The 15,975-nt window shown below is 45.6% G+C and overlaps 1 protein-coding gene across 4 annotated transcripts in view; it reads right to left on the bottom strand.

Annotated features, from left to right (window-relative positions):
• RAD50 (RAD50 double strand break repair protein) overlaps positions 1-15,975 on the bottom strand; it is a 204,758-nt gene that overhangs the window by 161,386 nt on the left and 27,397 nt on the right. For all 4 annotated transcript variants that reach the window (XM_059174533.1, XM_059174532.1, XM_059174535.1 and 1 more), the window contains one exon: positions 14,464-14,504. The gene's annotated coding sequence lies outside the window, so the exon portion shown is untranslated. Of the gene's footprint in view, positions 1-14,463; positions 14,505-15,975 lie in introns of those variants that run through there.

Genomic DNA, 15,975 nt, shown 5'->3' with positions numbered 1-15,975 from the left:
AGAAGCAAGACAACAAAGCAGAGCACGAGGACCCGGGCAAGTGCAGGCCAGACCAGCAGACTCAGGGGTTTAGTAGCTGGCAGCTTTTGCAGGACCCGCAACAAGTGCGTTGTATAAGAAGCCAACATGCTCATATGGACCCATCTAAGATGTGTGGAATAAGAGAAAGGGTAGAGGCACTTGCTGTTCTCTCTGACCCTTACCAACTCATGACTGGTCCCACTCTTGTACCGTGTTTTCAGGAACACAGAGGAAATGGGTATTTTCAGAGAACTGTCACCCTGGAGGTGCAGGGGGGTGAAATTGGGTGTGAGAAATTATTCCAGGCTGATGACCAGACAGGGATAGACTTGTCCTGGGTGGCTCAAAGGGAGGAAACGGCGTCAACTGGAACAGTTGAGAGATACATGTGAGGAAGAGACTTGCCATAGGTTGAATGGGGTCTCCGAAGATAGAATAATACACACACACACTTTTTTTTTTTTGGAGAGAGAGATATAGAAAGGAAAGAGATGAATAGAAACGTACACACCTCAGTTTTAATAGTGGCTATCTCTAGCTGGTAAGATTTAAATTTTTTCTCCTTGTGCTTACCAGTGGTTTCTAAAATGTTTATAATACACCCAAATTACTTTTTTAAAAAAATGCGGTAAAACACACACACATAAAATTTACCATTTTAACCATTTTTTTAAAAAAAAGTTTTATTTATGGGGTACCAGAGTTGCTCAGTCAGTTAAGTGTCTGTCTTCAGCTCAGGTCATGATCTCAGGGTCCTGTGATCAAGCTGATGGTCAAACTGATGGTTGTCAGGCTCCTTGCTCAGTTGGGAGCCTGCCTGTCCCTCTCTCTTTGCCCCTTGCCCTGCTCGTTCACTCTCTCACAAATAAATAAATAAAATCTTTAAGAAGAAATACACACATACATAAAAAGTTTTATTTATTTAAATAATCTCCACACCCATAGTGGTGCTAGAACTCATAACCCCGGGATCAAGAGTCACCCGCTCCTCCAACTGAGTCAGCCAGGTGCCCCATTTCAACCATTGTTAAGTGTGCAATTTAATGGTGATAAGCACATTCACCTCGTCATGCAGCCACCACTACCATCCAGCTCCAAATTTTTTTTGTCGTCCTCAACATAAACACCAAACTCATTAAACTAATTCCCTCTTCCCCTCACCAGCAGCCACTGACTCCCATCATTTTACTTTCTATTTCTATGCATTTGACTACTCTAGCTACCTCATATAAATGAGGGACAATACAATATTTGTCCTTTTGTGTCTGGCTTATTTCATTTCTTAGCATAATATCTTCAAGGTTCATCCACACCAGATGAACCTATGTGGGAGAGTTTCATTCCTTTTTAAGACTGAATAATATTCCATTTTGTGTATATGCTACATTTTGTTTATCTATTCATCTGTCAATGGACATTTGGATTGTTTTCACTTTTTGGCTATTGTGAATAATGCTTATATGAAAACAAGTATAAAAACACCTCTGAGTTCTTGCTTTCAATTTTTTGGGTATATATCTAGAATTGGAATTGCTGGATCATAGGTAATTCTGTTCAATTTTTTTTTCTGTCAAATATTCATCATGTAATAACTTTTAATGAACATTGTTTTTTTCTTAAATTTTTTATTTTTTATAAACGTATAATATATTTTTATCTTCGGGGTACAGGTATGTGAATTGCCAGGTTTACACACTTCACAGCACTCACCATAGCACATACCCTCCCCAATGTCCATAGCCCCACCCCCCTCTTCTAATCCCCCTCCCCCCAGCAAAACAAACCCTCAATTTGTTTTGTGAGATTAAGAGTCACTTATGGTTTATCTCCCTCCCAATCCCATCTTGTTTCATTGATTCTTCTCCTACCCCCTTAAGCCCCCATGTTGCATCTCCACTTCCTCATATCAGGGAGATCATATGATAGTTGTCTTTCTCCGACTGACTTATTTTGCTAAGCATGATACCCTCTAATTGAACATTAGTTTTGAACTGAGAAATTACACCAATATCATTCAAGTTTTCTCTACAGCAGTTTTCTCAACCCTTTTGAGAGAAAGAAAATTGTGTCTAAGAAAAGAAAAACACATCACTATACACATTATTTACACACAAACAACTATACACACTCATTATTTAGGGAACAATTTTCTAACTGAATTATGGTTAACCGAAAAAAATAACATTTTCAAAATGCTTTAGCAAATTGCTATCATCACTAAAACAAGTCAGATGATTTTATTTAAGATAGAAGCATGACGGCAGAATAGATGTTAAATATTGAAATAGAAGCAGATAAATTTGTGATGTCTGAAAATTATTGATTAGAGATCATAACAATAGATCTAGGAAGTTCAGAATTTCCTAGACAGCCTAAGTTAATTCAAAGAAATGGACATGCCAATACTCTGAAAAATTCACCAATTCTGAGAGCAGGAAGGAATTATTTCTACCTTTTCTCCTGGTTTCTTATATTCTGTACCATTTTCTTGGTATTATCTTATAAGTTGTCATAGTTGAATAATAGCATGGATTTCTTTGTAACTTTCATTTAAAGAGCTCTTTCTATGTCACAGGCACTATTCTCAGAATGTTTAGTGTTTAGCATGTCTGTCTATGCTTGCTGCCTCCTTTTCCTGTTTAACTTTTTTAAAAAAGATTTTATTTATTTATTTGAGAGAGAGAGAGAAACAGTGAGTGAGAGAGCACTCTCTCAGGGGGAGAGGGAAAAGCAGGCTCACCACTGAGCAGGGAGCCTGATGTGGGACTTGATCCCAGGACCCTGGGATCATGACCTGAGCTGAAGGCAGATATTTAACCAGTGGAGCCACGCTGACACCCCTCTATGTTTAATTTTTTTCAGGAAACACCATACAATTTTCTACAGCAACTACACCATTTTACATTCCCACCAGCAATGCACTGAGTTCTAATTTCTCCACATTCTTGCCCCTACTTGTTATTTTCTATTTTTTTGATAATAGCCATCCTAAAGGGTATGAAGTCGTATTTCATTATGGTTTTGATTTGCATTTCCCTAATCCAAATTACTTATTTTTAATCCAATTCTGTCTAAATCAAATCCTGAATCAAAGCCCTTGTCCTTTATTTCTTAATAATCTGGAACTTTCTCCCTTATTTCTCTCATCTATACTTATTCTTTGCATAATTTTATTCTTATAAATTGTGTAAAATGCACATAGCATAAATTTTACCATCTTAACCATTTGTAAGTGTACCATTCAGTATTCTTAAGTAAATTCACATTGCTATGACCTAATCCAAATTACTTTCATCATGATAAAAAGAGACAAAAGTCTATTAAAATTAAAAAAAAAAAAAGGAAGCAAGCAAGCAAAGATTCTCAGCCCACAGAGATGTTCACACACATTAGCTGGGTCTTGGCAAGAATTTACTTTCATCTACTAAGTACCTCTGATGAGTGCTCTGGGCTCTATGCTGGGTGGGGGACTCAGAGGAGCACGATCTGGGTTCTGCTCTTGGATTTCATCCTCTGTGCAGAGCAGTTATAACCAAGACTGTTCTGGGCTGAAAGGGCCACCCTGTTGGGAGATGCAGTGTTGGGAAGGTGGTACAGAAGTGGTGACATGTGGGCTGAGCCTCGAAGGACACGTGGACATTTGCAGGTGCTCATGTGCAGAGAGGACATGGGCGGTGTTATCAGGCTATGGCAGAACTTATCCCCACCGCCATTCCATGAGCTCTTGTTAATAATTAATGCCTGTCTTCCCTCCTCAGCTGGAAGCCTCATGAGAGCAGACCCAGGGGGACTTGTGTGTGAAGCCCAGCACAGGCAGGGGTCAAAGGAATACCATGAATAAGTCCTGAGGAGGAGGAGGAGAGAGGAGCTCTCTCTTTCCAGAGTCTCGGCTGGGAGAGGCAGACAGCATGGCTGGACTGTGTGGGGAAGCGGGGAGGGAAGCATGACACAGACAGTTTGGCAGGAGCACATCAAACACCGCGCCATTGCAGCCAGTGGATGAGAGCGTGAAGGACCCAGGTTTGAGAGAACTGAAGGGCAAGATTGCTGGGAGGGGGCTCTGGTGAAAGGGGAGAGGCTGGGATGCACATTCAGGGGAAGGAGAGGGGTCTTTTTATGAGACTCAGATGGCCAAAGACAGAACATGTCAGTGTTGGCAAGGATGTAAAGCAACTGGAACACTCGCGCTCTGCCACAGAGAGGCTTCTATCCGTTACCATGCCAGGCTGCAGGCTGCACCCTGGTCACTGGGCGATGCGGACTACCATTTGTGCCAATCAAGAGAACACTGACGTCTGTACTTAGACCACCAGAGACAAAAAGTTCTGTGTCCAGAGCAATTTCCAAGATAGGCCTGAATCCACACAATGCAGCACAACAGGGAGTCCAGAGCTGATTCTGTGCTCACAGGTCTCCCGTATGTCAACTTAGCCCACGCGCCTCCATCGCATGTCACACCGCCGGCAGGACTTCGGTCAACGGAAGGTGGACTGTGCTCTTTTCAAAGAGCGTGTGGATGGGCACTGGCGAGGCTGTTGCCCTACTTCCCGAGCTCTGGACACCATGGTGAATTCCATCAGGGTGTTGGGATCCCCCTTGCCTAAGGGGCCTTTCTGCACACCCATCCTAGTACCCTGCTGGAGGTCTCATCCAGACTCACTGCACAAAGCTCCTCACCCACCAGATGTGGGGCACGTGTGCCAGCGGGGAACTCACAAAGGGTAGCTCTGCTTGACACTTGCACAGCTCTTGTCTGAGGGAAGGAAAATGCTGACTTGGTGTATGGTCCATATTTTTATTGCACCTTCTTTTCAAGTTGGAGGTTGTTGTCACTGAGTTACCAAATGCCATTCTACCCACTGTTGGGGAGCCAGAGATAGGTGCTCAGCAGTCCCCGGGGACAGAGTGCAGTCCTGAGTGGGGATGTGATGAGCAATGACACAGCATAGCAGTACAAAGCAGCATGCAACCAGAAGCCCCACTGCATGGTCTCCCTGAGTGCTGTACAAGCTCAGCAGGGTGAGGGGCTCACAGGGTGGGGTAGCCAGGGAAGGTCCTGGAGCGGGGCCCCAACAGTGAGGAGCAGAGGACAAAGGAGATCATTACAGGTGAGAGAAACAACAACAGGGACCTCTGTGCAAACGTGCAGAACTCAAGACCTGGCCAGTCTTGGACCCATGTGGGAGAGCCTCATTAGCTGCCCTTTAACCCAGGACAAAGGCCACAGATGGCAGGCCTCCCTCAGCCCCACCCAGGCCCTTGTAACACATGTTTTACTGTCCCTGGCTGACCACAACCCCCATACGAGCTGTGTCCTGTTCGTGTTGGCCCAGAAACTGGGAAGTACCTGGCATGTGGCCCCTCCACTTCCTCCACATGATTGCCTGGGGCTCTGGGGGGATCAGTAAGGAATCATTTTTGTGGTCAGGAAATGTCTGTGGCAGCTGTAGACACCACAGGCCCTCTCTGGGTCCTTCTGAAGTGGAGGCTACATTCCCAGAGAGTTGCAACTGCCTGAACTCCAGCTCCAATCACTTGCTTCTTCTAGGTAGGCCCATCTTGGTGGGGTAGGGGGTGTAAAGGTCACCATTCCCTAGGTTCATGAAGTTCCCTCAGGTCCAAAATACTCTGAGTTCAAGGGCAGGATGTCGAGAAACAGAGTAGCAGATACTCAACTTGTGGTTTAGTTCAATGGTTTTCAACCTTGGCTGCACACAACAACCACCTAAGGAGCTTCTTAAAAATACTGATGTCCAAATACTTCAACAGATACTTTGCAAAGAGGGGATCTAAATGGCTAATAAACATAAGAAAAGGTGCTCAACTGTATTAGTCATCAGGGAAATGCAAATGAAAACCACACTGTGATATTACACACCCACCAGAAGGGCCAACATGAAAAAGATACAAAATACCAATTGCTTGGCAAAGATATGAAGCAACTGGCACTCTCACACATTGCTGGAGGGGTGCAGATGGGTATGGCCATTTTGGAAAATCATTGGCATAAGGTAGGAAAGTTGAACGCATTCATATCCATACCTGCCTTAGCAGTGCCACTTCTAAGTAGGCACCCAAGGGACATGCATACAAATGTGCTCCGAAAGACACCACTGGAATGCTCATCGGAGTAGTAGTCCTAACCCCAAGCCCCAAACAACAATCCAAATACCCAAATACCCAGCAACAGTGGTATCCATATGGCAGAATTCTCTATAGCAATGAGAACAAACAGACTACAGCAACTATAAGCCACAGCTTGCATGAATCTCACACACACAGTGTTGAGCGGAAGAATCCAGACAAAACCCCTAATACCATATGATTCCCTTTATATAACACAGAGCTTGAAAACAGGCAAGACTCATTTCTACCATTAGAAGTGAGAATGGTGGTTACCTTTTGGAGCACCAGGGGACATTGGTGATGCTCTGCTTCTTGACCTGGACGCCAGTTACTTCGGCTGAGTTCACTGAGTGAAAATTCATTGAGATTTACACCTTGGGTTTGTTGTGGCGGTGCTGATACCTGTATGTGATCCTTCAACACACACTTAGATTTTTTTTTTTTAACCCAGATCAATTCAGTTGGTATCTTTGGAGTGAGAGTGAGGTCCAGGCATCAATATTTTTAAAATATCCTTGGTGACTGCATGCCCCGCCAGGATTAAAAGCCACTGGTTTAATTTCTTGGGAGGAGGAGATCCACTCAGGAGCTTCATGTGGTCCTGACCGAAGGCACTTCACAGCTGGGGTGCGACACTGGGTTGGGAAGAGGTCCATCTTGGCTGAGGTGAGCAAGCCTCGTGCATGGGCAGAGGAAGTACAGCCACACGCTGTTGCAATGTGTTTCTTCCCTGGCAGTGTCTGATGAAAGCTGGTTGCATCAGTATGTCATGGTGTGTGTGGCAGCGAGGTGGACCCCGCCCCCACCCCAGAGAGGTGGCTGGTCACATAGCTGCTGCAGGGCCATTTACAGAGATGAGGCAGCTAGGCTTGCCCAGGATATTACCCAGACCAGAGGCACTGCTGAGGATGTGATGTTGGGGAGGGGAGGGACAGTGTTGGCCCCATGGATGTCTGTGTTTGTGGCTAACAGTCAACTCTGGGTTCCAGAGGATACCTAAACTCCCTGGCCTCTGGGTCCAGATTAGGAACTTGCAACATCTTGCTGAGGACTGCAGAGTGCTGGGTTCAAGTGCCCAGGCTGAGAATGTTCCTTCCTCTCCTTGTGGTTAGAGGCAGCCATCCCAGCAATGGCCACCTCTGGCATACTGTCGTCCACAATGGGCAGCTTGGACAAGAAAAGACAAGACATGGGCTTACAGCCTACACAGGAGCTCTGTCCTCCTGGGCCTCATCCCCCATGTGCACAGACCATGAACCTTCTGCTGTGGGAAGGACTCTGCTTCTCTCAGAAGCTTCCCCCAGCCCTCAGGGGCCCTCCACCGTCCAGCTGCAGGCTGCCCCTTATGTCCATGTTCCTACATGGACTGCAGAATAGGAGTGAACAGGAAGGGGCCTGGGGCCTCTTGCAGCTCTCCTGGGAGGGGGGTGGGGGGGACGGCTTGGCTGAGCTTCCTTGGCCAAGGGACACAGAGTGGCGTGGGCTGGAAGAGGACAAGCTAAACTGATAAAGGCTACATCGCTGGAAGGTAGCCAGGTTAGAAACAAATCTGTCTTCAACTGTCTAGTCTCCATTCCCCAAATTAAAAAAAAAAAAAAAAGAAAGAAAAGAAATCCGTGGAAGTGAAAGAAGCATGAATAAGGAAGCTGGGGTGTAAAGACAGGAGTGTCTCTCCACTGAAGCTGCCACTCCCCATTTAACTGGCTTTTGTCTCCCCCCTGGGAAATGGTGGTGATGCCCCAGGCCTTTCCTCCCTGCCCAGGAGGGCTGAGGGTTTATGGCTCTGCCGGAGTAACCCATGGGACACTGTGCCCAGAGCTGTGCCTATGCTGTCCCTGGCTGGGGCCTCCCCGCCCATGTGCCATCTCACCTCCCTCATCTGTGAAACACCATGCAGCCAGCCCTGCCAGCCAGGGAGCCACTACCCCTTCCTGTCATCACCTTTACAAAGCACTGATGAAATGTTTCCTCTTTGTGCTTCAGGAAATGGGTGGCCAAGAAGAGTACTTGATTCTACTTTTTCCCTAGAGGTATGTGTGCTTCAATGGACTGTACAAATCCAACCAAAAACTGAGGCCTGACCTGCCCAGGAGATCGAGGAGGCAAGAGAATCCAGACAGCGTTCCAGCAGGGGAGTCAAGCAGACTGATCTAGAGGTGGCTGAAGGACAGGTGGGCTCCGGGTGCTCCTCCTGGGTGTGAGATGTGACCAGGGCCTAGGCTGTGGGCCTGTCTGGGCTCCAAGTCATCCTCATCCAAGGAACAAGCTTCCCATTATTCCTCAAAGCAAAAGCATCAAGGAGGCCACTGAGCTGGAAACACACAAGCTTAGTGGGTCTCACCTAAGGGACTCCTCATGTCAGATATAGGGGAATCCAACCCAGACATGGCCTGGATGTCCCCCAAACCTACACTTCACCTTAGAGACTCAACAAGAATCTGTTGTTCAGGAAGATATTTCTTCATTTTCTGAAACTGTTGATGTTTTCCAGTCGGCCATATAATTTCTGAAAGTCACCATATACTCTCTCTCTCCTGGCTTCCTTTTATTGACAGGCTTATTTTCCTCCTCAAAATACTTTAGTGAGTCATATTCCCCTATATGGAGAAGTCACTAATCCAGTACCTTCTATTGTGCATCATAGTTAAAAACTCGAAAGTGAATTTTTAAAAGCCCCTGTGTCCTCCTGAGATGTCACAAAACTCATACAAAGAACTGGGAGGATCTCTCTCGGGGACTATTCTTGCTTTAGATGCAAATGAGAAAAAGTATCTGTATTGTCAGAGTCCCAGTGGGAAACAGATGCGCACTGCCCAGGTAACTGAGGAGAGCTTGTACACATCCACGGTGAGCAGGACTAAGGAGAAGGACAATGAGAAGAGAAGACCCCTAGAGTCAGCTACAGTGAGGGAGCTGTTACCTCCAACCTGAAGGGAGAGGTTAGTGGAACCTACACAGGGCTAGAGGAGAAGGCTGCTGTAGGCGTTGTGGCTTTAAAGTGAAGAACCCAGATCCTCCTGACCTGAGGCATAGCAAGGGAGGTAACTGGGGGGATAAAGGACCCTAAAGCACCCCACCATTATTCTCCAAGCCCCCCCAGGGGTCTTCAGTTGGCCAAATCCAACTGGAAGCAAGTACCATGGAGCCAGATTGAGGCAATCCACAAAAGTTGAATGCAGGAAGGAGTGAGGAAGGGTAGGCAGGAAATAGGTAGGAGCAAGGCCATGGCAGGGACACCCTGAAGAGTCATCTGGTTTAGTCACTCTGGAGGAATAGATTGAAAGTTCATGGCTGGGTGCCTGGGTGGCTCAATCAGTTAAGCTACTGCCTTTGGCTCGGGTCATCATCCCAGAGTCCCAGGATCGAGTCCCATATAGGTTTTCCCCTGCTCTGCAAGGAGCCTGCTTCTGCTTGCCACTCCCCCTGCTTCTGCGCTCGCGCTCTCTCTCTCTCTCTCTCTCACTGTCAAATAAATAAATAAAATCTTAAAAAAAAAAAAAAAGAAGAAGAAGAAAAGAAAGTTCATGTGCTATAATGTGGCACCCTCACCACAAATGAATGGGATGAGAGGCATTCCAAGACAGAGATGACCATGAAAAAAGGCTGAAGGGATTTTAGCACAGTGATCCCAGTTCCCCTCATGCAGGGACAAATTGCTCTACTTAGCTTCATAATTCCAAGGTAAACATGAACATTCATAAAGATGACTCTGAATTACCAGCAAAGAGTTAAATGTGGTCACTGCATTGGAATTGTTGAGTCACTATATTGTACACCTGAAACTAATATTACACTGTATGTTAACTGACTGGGATTTAAATAAAAACTTAAAAAATAAATGAAAATAAATTTAAAAAAAGAAGAAAGAAAATGGTATCAGCCTTCAAGTGCAAAGGGAATGGTAAAGGAGACATGGGTGGATGAGATTTGAGGAGCCTCCAGGAAGAGAGAAAGCAGAGGGAGGAATGAGGGCTGGCCTGGAGGAAGCTAGTCTCCTAGGGCCCACAGACAGGACTGCTGACAGGAGGCCAGCCCCTTCACCCCCAGGACCCTGGATGAGCTCAGACCTCAGGGAAATTAGTCATGATGATGGTGGGAGTCAGACATAGGAGTCAGTGGGCTAAGGAACCAGGTAAATCCTTCTCGATCCTACTCCATGCTCTGCCTCATGGAGCAGGAGACTAAAGATTCTGAACATGAGAGATGGAGGCAGAGGAGACGGCAGATGAACACAAGGATGCAAATGGGTGATGAGGACAAAGTCTGAAGACTGAACAGTGAGCTTCAAGGCCTCCACGCCTCACATCTCACCCTGCCCCAGGCATATAACACCCTGTTCTTGGAGTGGGGTGAATTTAAAACATAGCTGCAAATTTTTTTCCGACACATCTTCCATTGAGAAGTGGGTATCAATCAGTCCCTTCCCCTGAATCTGGGGAGGGCCTTGTAACTGCAGTGGTAAGTGACTTCATGTGAAGCCATGTGACTTCTAAAACTAGGCCATAAAAGGCCATGCAAGTCCTCACATTGCTTGCTGGAGCATTCACACCAGAGCTCAGAGCTACCATGTAAGAGATCTAGCTACTAGGCTGGATGCTAGAGATGCCATGGGCAGCCTCTCTGGTCACCAGTCGCAGCTGAGCCCAGCCATCCCTGGGATAGCCCAGCTATCCCTGCCAAGTGGAGAACCATCTGGAAAGTGTATCCTTCAGCTTCAGCTGTTCCAAATCCCAGTGACTCAAGCCTTTGGTCATTTCAGTCACCTGGGCTCCAGACATTGTGGAGCTGTGCCTTTTCTGAATTCCTGACTTGTAGAAGAATAAAATGGCTGTTGTTTATGCTGCTAAGTTCTGGAGTGGCTTGTTATGCAGTCATAAGTAATGGGAACAAAGAGTCAGAATGCTTCTCTAGAGAAGTGGAATGGCTTAAGTAGTGGTTCTCAATGGGGTGATCTTGCCTCCCAGGGGACATTTGGCAATGTTTATAGACATTTTTCGTTATCACAAGTCTAGAAAAGGCATCTGGGGGTTCAGTGATACTGCTAAGCATTTGGTAGTGCACAAGAGCCCCTGACAACAAGAAATTATTTGTACTAAAATATCGATAGCTCCAAGGTTAAGAAATCTAGCTCTAGAGAACAGAGCCTGACATTTAGAGGCTTGTTAATGAAAAGACCAGCTTGCTCCCTATAGCAAAGCCCCAGCTGATACGTTGTCCCCAAACATACAGTTTAATTCAGATTTTTATTGCTCCATTCATTAATAAGTATCAACAGACAGGCAGGACATCTGACATTTGAGGAATACCTCCAACATGAAAGAGAGAAAACAAACATGCAAAAAGCAGCTAGGTAGAAACAAAGATAATAAAGAGAATAGAAGAAAATAAAAACAAAACAAATAGAAGAAAAATAAACAATGCCTTCATAGAAGTAAGAGATCAAGAGTATATCCATAAAACAAAAATGCGATTATGAAAAAAGGCACAGAAGATAAGAATGAATAACTGTATGTTAAAAATATGAAAGCTGTGGGGCACCTGGGTGGCTCAGTGGGTTAAAGCCTCTGCCTTCGGCTCAGGTCATGATCTCAGGTCCTGGGATCGAGTCCCGCATTGGGCTCTCTGCTCAGCGGGGAGCCTGCTTTCCTTCCTCTCTCTCTGCCTACCTCTCTGCCTACTTGTGATCGCTGTCAAATAAACAAATAAAATCTTTAAAAAAAAAATATGAAAGCCGAAATTAAAACATCAGCAGCAAGGTTGGAGGATAAAGTCAAGTAAAGTTACCCAAGAAAGGAGACCCAAGAGCAAAGGGCAGGGAAATAGAGAAAATATAAGAAAATCAGAAGAGTAAATCCAGTAGGTCCAACAGGTAAAATAGAAGCGAGAAATTATCAAAGATACAAGACTTTCCCCCCACACAACACACTACTTAGCTCAGCAGTGAAGAATACCGCTACATTCACTACTGAGTTAACCAAAAATCATGTTATATTCTTACTGGGAGATGGGGGAGAACTGGAAATGACTTTGTAGGAAGCTCAATTCTTATCTCCCACAAGTCAACAAATGTCTTAAATTGGTAAATCAAGAAATAACAGTATAAGCAGAAATAGAAACTAACGAAAGAGTTGAAAGAGGCTATCTCTAGAGAGAGCAGGACTGAGGAAGCTAAGGGAGAAGGTTTTTATTCCCAGCCTCTCTGTACTGTTGATACAGAAACCATATGCCTGCATTATTTTGATCAACATGATAAAACAGAAATTAATTAAAAATGAGTACAATGAAAAATTGCAATGCAATGGGATTAAGTTTGGTTATTTGGAGAAGTCACTTGCATGGATGAGCCATGCCCTGAGAATGCTGAATAAATTGGCACCTCCTTAACGTGGAAAAGTTTCTCCCAATCTCACTGGCCAGTGAAGGCTGTTGGTGCCTGGGGATGAGGGTGGAGCCCACACAGCAACCCAGGGGCAGTCACCAGTCACTGGCTCCCCTTCCCAGAAGGTTGTATTGACTGGGGAGATCCTGCTCTTGAGTGTGGATCTGGCCAGGGAGCCAAAGAAGAGAGGAGCAAGTCATTCTTTGAGGAACTGAGGAACTCCCTAGGACTTCCTGCCTCTCCTGCTCTGGGCCTGGACAAGATGCTGGGTTTCTGAAGGCCCAGGGCCCCTCCGCTGATGTGCTCTGCTGCTGGAGCTGGTTGCACACACTCATCGCCATCTCATGGGACAGATGGGCCTTGAGTCACCGTATCTCCTGCTAGGAGAGCCCCCCAGGAGGGGCCAGAGTGGGGGACATGCCTATAGCAGCTTGAGCTGCTTGAAGTGCATCTCCTTGGGCACCAGCCCTCAGGCCCAACAGTCCTTCCAGTTCTTTCCTTTACCCACTGCCCTTCTTCCTCTTCCTCCCTCCTACCTCTACTCACCCAGGCTGTACAGCTGGCTTGCCTGCCAAATGCATGGCAGGTTTTTTTTTTTTTTTTTTAACCTTTTCAATTGTTACTTCCTTTTTAAAATAACACCATCATTAAATAAGTAACATTTATTCCATGCACAAAAATAAAAAAAAATTGAAAATCACTCAATATTTTACCAGACAAATAAAACCACTACTTGACTATGAATTTCCAGAACATTTCCAGGCTTATACACAAGTAGAAATACTACTGGTTCACACCTCATCTGGGTGCCCACCTGCTGAGCACTCAACACAGGCTGGACTCTGTGCCCAGGCCTTTAGATGTGTTAATCCCACCCAATTCTTACAACTCTGCAAGACCTGTGTTATTATGCCCATTCTACTGGAAAGATGTAGAAACTTAGGGAGATCAAATCACCTGCCTGAGCGCTCACATGTGTTAAAAGAGACTGACCTGGATTTCAGCCCTCCAGCCTGTTTCCCAAGCCACTCGCTTTGCATGTTTGCTGAGTTTTTTACATTTCCTTTTTTGTTGTTGTTGTTCCTTAACTTAGCAATATATGCAAACATCTTTCTTGCCATTAAGTATACACCTAGGTCATTCTGCTGTGTGACATGCCCTTATGTGGATGTGCCAGATTTTAAAGGACCAATTCCTTTTTCTTAGGCTTTCCAATTCTTTTCCTTTCTTTTCTCTTTCCTTCCTTCCTCTCTCTCACTCCTTCTTATAAAAACAATGCAGTGACAAATTATCTTTGTACACACACCTTTGCATAACTGTGATTATTTTCCTAGGATAAATTCCAGAAAGTGGAATTGCTTGGTCCAATGCTGGACACATTTTTAACACTATGTACATTGGTACACAATTCCCCACAGCCATTATTTACTGAGTGTTTTCACTCTTTAAAATTTGGACTGTGGTTTAACCCAGAATCAGAGAACCCCTATGCAGGAAGCATCCTATATTTCTCTAAATTTACACCCAAACCATCCTTGCTTAAAAAAAAAAGAAAGCATGCCCAGGACACCCTGACTTCAGCAGGCCTGGCAGAAAAGCAAGGGGTGAAAGAGAAAGGCCTGGAGGGAGGCCAGGGAGGCAGAGCAGGAGAGCCAGACTATGGGCACAGCCCACTGGCTTGGGGGAGGGTGCCCTGTCTTCCCAAGGTGAGCACAATCTTCTTGGGTCTGAGACCTTGCAGCCACCGCTGATGATCCACTGTTAAATATTGAGCTGTCCTCACTGTCCCAGCACCCACACTCTATCCAGGAAGTCAAGACGAGTCCTCTGGACCTTCGCTTCATCCAGCTGCCAACACTTTCAACATCCTTGAATACCTTCCAAGGCCTTGTAAGTTTGGAAGTCCCAAACTAGACACAGTCTTATTGTTCTCTTACCTTGTTGTTGTCTTCCTCCAAAAGGCTACAAACTCAGGCACCTAGAGAAGAAAAGGAAAGTAAGTGATTGAGACAGAGTCCTGAGGGCAGGCCTTGGGGCAAAAAAAGGCCTGGATGGAAGAGATCTGGGACCTCTTTCATCTGTGGTGACTTTTTAGAAGCCACCAAGGTGTGAGCTGGCTGCATGCTGGCCCACACCAGACTTCCACACATGGACGTTCTCCACTGGGGGCATTTCTTTCTCATTTGGTCTCTCGATGCTCCTATGCTGGCAGGAACTCCAGGGCTCTTTCCACCATGTCTCAAGGTCTTTTTTTTTTTTTTTTTTCCTTTCCCCTCCCCCCTCTCAAGGCCTTTTTAAAAAAATTTTTTTTAAACATTTTATTTATTTATTTGACAGACGGAAATCACAAGTAGGCAGAGAGAGAGGAAGGGAAGCAGGCTCCTTGCTGAGCAGAGAGCCCAATGTAGGGCTGGATCCCAGGACCCTGGGATCATGACCTGAGCTGAAGGCAGAGGCTTTAACCCACTGAGCCACCCAGGGGCCCCTCAAGGCCTTTTATAAACAGAAAATCATCCTTTCATGTATTTTGAGTCATAGAGCCATTCATCAGGCATTTACTGAGCACCAGCTATATGCCAGGCACTGCCCTCAGGCTCTGGAGATACAGAAGTAGACAAAAGAGACAAATACCCTGCCTTTGTGGAGCTTGCATTCTATGAGGCAAGACCAACAACTGGAGAAGGAAATAAAATACAGTATATAGTATTCAGAAGAGGAAAGTGTTCTGGAGGGAAAAGCAAACAGGAGAAAGTCAAGGGAGTGTTGGAGCAGATGGGCAGGAGTAATGAAACTCTAAATAGTATGGCCAGGGAAAGTGAATTATGAATAAAGACCTGAAAGAAATAAAAGTCTGAACCCTGACATTTAATGGGGAAGAAACTTTCCAGGTGGAGGGAACATAACAGCATGTGCAAAGGCCCAGAGGTGAGAGGCTGTTTGACATGGTAAAGATCATTGGGAAGGGTGGTGGGGCCAGACCAGAGCAGGGTGAGTGAAGGGGAGGTAAGATAGGGGATCAGAGAGGCAGTGAGGTTCTGAACATGCAGGGCACAAAAAGAAGGCCCTTGGATGAACTTGAGCTTTGACTCAGATGGGAGCCACTGGACAGTTTTACACAGAAAAATGACATGATGTGACTCACATCTTAACAATATCACTCTGAGGGCGCCTGGGTGGCTCAGTTGGTTAAGCATCTGACACTCTTGATTTCGGCTCAGGTCATGATTTCAGGGTCATGAGATCACCCTTGCACTGGGCTTCATGCTGGGCATGCAGCCTGCTTAAGATTCTCTCTCTCCCTCTCCCTCTCCTCCCACTTCTTAAAAACAAAACAAAACAAAAGCCCCCCCCCCCCATATCACTCAGGACACTATGTTGAGAATAAATTGGGGAGCAGAGGTAGAACCAGTTAGGAGGCTACTACAGAAATTCTGGCAAGAGATGACAGT

The sequence above is a fragment of the Mustela lutreola genome, chromosome 5, assembly GCF_030435805.1.
Source record: "Mustela lutreola isolate mMusLut2 chromosome 5, mMusLut2.pri, whole genome shotgun sequence".
Lineage (NCBI taxonomy): Eukaryota > Metazoa > Chordata > Mammalia > Carnivora > Mustelidae > Mustela > Mustela lutreola.
The sequence above is the reverse complement of the archived record's forward strand: the minus strand, read 5'-3'. Positions and strand labels throughout refer to the sequence as shown.